A 5,000-nucleotide genomic window follows, 5' to 3' on the forward strand; every position below is an offset into this window, starting at 1 on the left:
TTAGAAGCAGAGGAGAATGTAAAGCGCGTGTGTGTCCGTGTGTGTACCTTGTGTGAGTGTTCACGGGGCTGTGTGTAAGGAAGAGGGATGGAGGGAGGGGAGAGAAAGAGAGAGGGAGGGGAGAGAGAGAGAGAGAGAGAGAGAGAGAGAGAGAGAGAGAGAGAGAGAGAGAGAGAGAGAGAGAGAGAGAGAGAGAGAGAGGGAGGGAGGGAGGGAGGGGGCAGAGAAGAGAGAGGGAGAAGAAGAGATATAAAAGAAATAGAGAAGGAGAAAGATGAGAAGCGGGGAGGGAAGAGGTAAAAAGAAAGAGAGAGAGTGAGAGAAGGGGAGGGAGGGAGGGATTAATAGATATATATAGATAGATGGAGGAGAGCAGGGAGGAGATAAAAAGAAACAGAGAGAGAAGAAGGGAGAGAAGAACAGATAGATAGATAGAAAAGAGACCATTTACTACCATACAGAGGAACCGAAATGCCCCCCCTCCCAAACCCCTCCCCAACCACCACCACCTTTCTTCTTCTTTTGTTGCACGACCATCAAAGCATTGAAAGGAAAGAGAATAGGTTAGATAATGAAAATGAATGAACCACCACATGAAAACTCCAAGACATGAAGTACACAAAGAGAGAGGAAAGCCTTTGTACAATGTTCACTACGCTTTTCATACTCCGTTGGACAAAACCCAAAAGCCCCATTGTCTGATCACTTATATTTACGGAGATACTAATGACTCGTACGAGAAATAGGGTGGCACACTAATTTAAGGGTATGGAGGGTGCCGTGAAGGAGGGAGGGAGGGAGGGAGAGAGGGAGAGAGGGAGAGAGGGAGAGAGGGAGGGAGGGAGAGAGAGAGGGAGGGAGGGAGGGAGGGAGGGAGGGAGAGAGAGAGAGAGAGAGAGAGAGAGAGAGAGAGAGAGAGAGAGAAAGAGAGAGAGAGAGAGAGAGAGAGAGGCAGGGAGGGGGGGAGAGAGAGGGAGAGATTGGCAAATTCACAAACCTTTTTTTTTTTTTTTTGGCTCGATAAAGAAAGGAAATCAGAAGGAAGCCAAAGATGTACCGAAGGTAAAAACATAGAGTGAAGAGAGAGAAAGAGAGAGAGTGAGAGAGAGACTGACAAATTTACAAACCTTAGAGCTGGAGAGAGAGAGAAAGAGACTGACGAATTCACAAACCTTTTTTTTTTGGGGGGGGGGGGGGCTCGATGAAGAAAGGAAATCAGAAGGAAGCCAAAGATGTACCGAAGGTAAAAACATAGAGTGAAGAGAGAGAGAGAGAGAGAGAGAACAGTCCCCTCTTCCCCTCTTCATGGCACGCGCCGCATTATAACTTGCCATGCCATGCCCAATTTATAATTCTAATTACTCCTTTTTCTCCACAGGTAAGCGGATGTCCCTAGTCACCCGACGCATCGTAAGTAACCTTTTTCCTACCACCCTCCTTGTACCGGAAGTGTCATGGCGTCTGGCTCACCCACACACTTCTCTCTTTGAAGCGTTTTTTCCTCCCTTTTTTTTTTCTTCTTCTCCTTCTTTTACCATACACTCTTTTCCTTCCGTTCGGCGTGGAGATACGGCCTTTGGTGACCGGCTATGGGCTGGCAGCCACCAAAGGCGACGTTATCTCCCTCGTTCAGCTATTCTAACTTCGGCGGTGTTTATCCAGCTCTTCCCTTTGCCGCTTCGTTTATCCCCAGTCTTCAGGAGTTTGAACAAACATGCCTTCATTTGCAGAAAAAGGAAAGAAAAGAAAATAAAAAAAAATCTCGTTAAAAAATAGGAAAAAAATATTCTAACTTCGCGGATGTTTTGTATGATTTTCTCTTTTTTTCTGTGGCGGCTGTGTAAGTTTATATACCTTTGCTTACATACTTAAACTCGTGTGTGTGTGTGTGTGTGTGTGTGTGTGTGTGTGTGTGTGTGTGTGTGTGTGTGTGTGTGTGTGTGTGTGTGTGTGTGTGTGTGTGTCTCAACAATTCATTCCTTAAATCACCACATGAGAATAGCTATTCAACCACTATCTCTACCCCCCAACCCCAGTCCAAGAATTGTCTGTTGAGCCTGGCCTGCGCGACACCTGAGGCGACGGCCAAAGAAGTGATTGTTCCCCCCAATCCCGGCGTTAATCCGCGATTGGACTTTGAGTTCCCACGGGGATTGAGATTCTACCTTCATTCTTTGTTGCTCCTGGTCGTCCTTTTTTTTGGAAATTCTATTTTTAATTAAAGCTTATCTTCTTTACAGTAGACATTGAATTGCACAACCATATACACAGACACACGCACGCACGCACGCATACACACACACACGCACACGAACACGCACATGGACACACATACACACTATACATACATACCTATATGCACATAAAATTGTATGTTTAATACCCATGTACGAATACACACTGAAGCACTTATGCGTGCATGTATGTATATGTATAATCATATGTATATATAAATATATATGTAGTATATATGTGTGTATAAATATACATATGTATACACATACACACACATGCACACACACACATACACACACACACACACACACACACACATATATATGTGTGTGTGTGTGTGTGTGTGTGTGTGTGTGTGTGTGTGTGTGTGTGTGTGTGTGTGTGTGTGTGTGTGTGTGTGTGTGTGTGTGTGTGTGCGCGTGTGTGTGTGCGCGTGTGTGCGTGCATATACAAATATATATATACATACATACATATATATATACATATATATATATATGTGTGTGTGTGTGTGTGTGTGTGTGTGTGTGTGTGTGTGTGTGTGTGTGTGTATGCATGTATGTATATATATTTGTATATGTATGCAGACACACACACACGCATGTGTGTGTTTGTGTGTATCCATATAATGTGTGTGTCTGTGTTTGTTTACGCCCTAATACGTATATAAAAGATTCTAAACACAACACTGCACCATCTTCATCATATATATACTTTACCTACAGCTACAGTATATATGAACACTCCCAGTCTTCCCAATGCAATATATGGACACACAGCTGACACGCACTCCCTAATATAGTAGATTGGTTTATCTAAGGACTAGCGGTCCTTCCGCTCACTCCCCTCACTCTTTCGTAATCCCCAAATCCCTGGTATATCCCACCTCGCCCTAAGTCTCCCTTAGTGATTACCGAAGGGCCCCAGACATTCGTAGGTGCCTGGGCTAGACAGATATGGGTTGGGTTGCGAGGGAGGGAACGGCAGGGCAGGAGGGAATCTGCTTGAGGTCTGGCAGGTGACTATTTCATAAGTTGACAGTGTTGTCTTGTTTCGTGTCTTGGGTATAATGTGTCATGTCCTTATCCCTCTTTTACAAGGTATCGATCTACGTTAGGTTCACATCTGATGAATTCGAGCAGGAATAATCCCGGCCAGTCGAGGTCATTGTCTATTCGATTTCATTCAGGACCATTTTGCTTAATTGCTTCTGGTAATACTCTATTCTACCATCCTTATACCTCCCCATTCCATCCGTTCTACCTCCCATTCCTAGTCGTCCTCTGGAGGGCTGCCACTGGGCGAACGGCCACTTTTTAGTTTTTTTTGCACAATGAAAAATTGTTGCAAGGCGATGCGAACTCTAGCTAGGTCGGGAGTGAACTGTGAGCGGTAATGGAACTTGGCGCACTTTTCTAACACTAGTCAGAACATTCTGGGAATGTTAATGGAACGGTTGGGACGATATTGTTACGGTTGGGACGATATCAAGAAGCTATTGCCAAGGTACCAGGACACTATCAGAACGTTCAAAATCACCTTAGGTCGGAAAATAGATATTAGGACGGCTCAAGACGCTGGGGGATTGGTATGAAGAGGGTAGGTAACGGTTGGAGAACACATGTTGCGGGAAGAATTTTGGTGGTGGTTCACTTCCAACCCGTTAGCGTCGCGTTCCCGTTGCTTAATAACGATCCACCTGTTGTAATGCCAATTTATTAAGGATTCTTCGTCGTTCACTTCGATCGGGAGGGGAACGATTAAAATCTTGAACATATAGTCCGACCTCAGCCGTTCCTACCGTTCGAAGGAGTTCCATTAGCGTCCACTGGCGTTCCATCCAGACTGTTCAGGTCCCTCCCGACCTCTACGATCCACGTACCGTTCCTTGCTCGGTACGGGGGCGGGAGCTAGAACGGATATGTGTAGTGGTGGTATTAATGGTAAACTTTACATGTAATGGGAGTAGGATGTTAGTTCCCGCATTATATCTATATACAAGTTAAAGAACAAAAAAAGGGGAAGAAAAATCGATAACCTATTTTACATATTCCCCCAAAAGTGAGTTTAGAACCTAAAATCCTTACAGACGAGTTACTCAAGAATTTATTGTATTTTAGAGCTGAAGAGGTTGAAGTGGCTACTCAGCACAGATTCGAGGTCATTAAGGAAAGTAATCAAATACATAGACGCCTCATCGACGATAATTATAGGCAGTAGCCTTCCAAAGGTTAATGAGGTCAGGGAATTGAAGGATGAACTTATCCCCTTAATGCTTAAACTCGGGGAATGAGAGGAAGAGGAGGAGGTGGGAGAAGAAAGAGGGAAGAGAACGAAAGGAAGAAAGGCGAGTAGGACATTCTACAAAAGCGAAGGTAGAGGAAGACAAGAAAAAAAAAAATCACACATGCATTAGAAAAAAATCGATAGAGAACGTATATCGACAATAATAAATCGCAAAATGTACAAAATTGGAAACTCGTCCAATGATGGCATATGGAGTACACAGACTATTGATTCTTGTACCAATTAAGGGAGTCCATCAGATCTACTTCGATTAAATAGGCAACGCCGGACATGAGGACACGTTGATAAGGCCAAGTGGGATTAGGGGTAATTAACCATATTTGTACAAGTGGGAGTTAGGAATCATTTTATTATAATGTCCTTGGTACTAATGAAGCTATCAACGCAATTATATCTATTTTTCAAGAGTCAGAAGGGAACATTGGAAGAGGCGAAATGACAGAGAAAGAGTACATAAA

General features: G+C 43.9%; 1 protein-coding gene across 1 annotated transcript in view; it reads left to right on the forward strand.

The window, feature by feature from the left end:
- LOC113820059 (serine-rich adhesin for platelets) overlaps positions 1-5,000 on the forward strand; it is a 183,856-nt gene that overhangs the window by 54,337 nt on the left and 124,519 nt on the right. The gene's annotated exons all lie outside the window — the stretch shown is intronic.

Source organism: Penaeus vannamei, chromosome 13, assembly GCF_042767895.1.
Source record: "Penaeus vannamei isolate JL-2024 chromosome 13, ASM4276789v1, whole genome shotgun sequence".
Taxonomy (NCBI): Eukaryota; Metazoa; Arthropoda; class Malacostraca; order Decapoda; family Penaeidae; genus Penaeus; species Penaeus vannamei.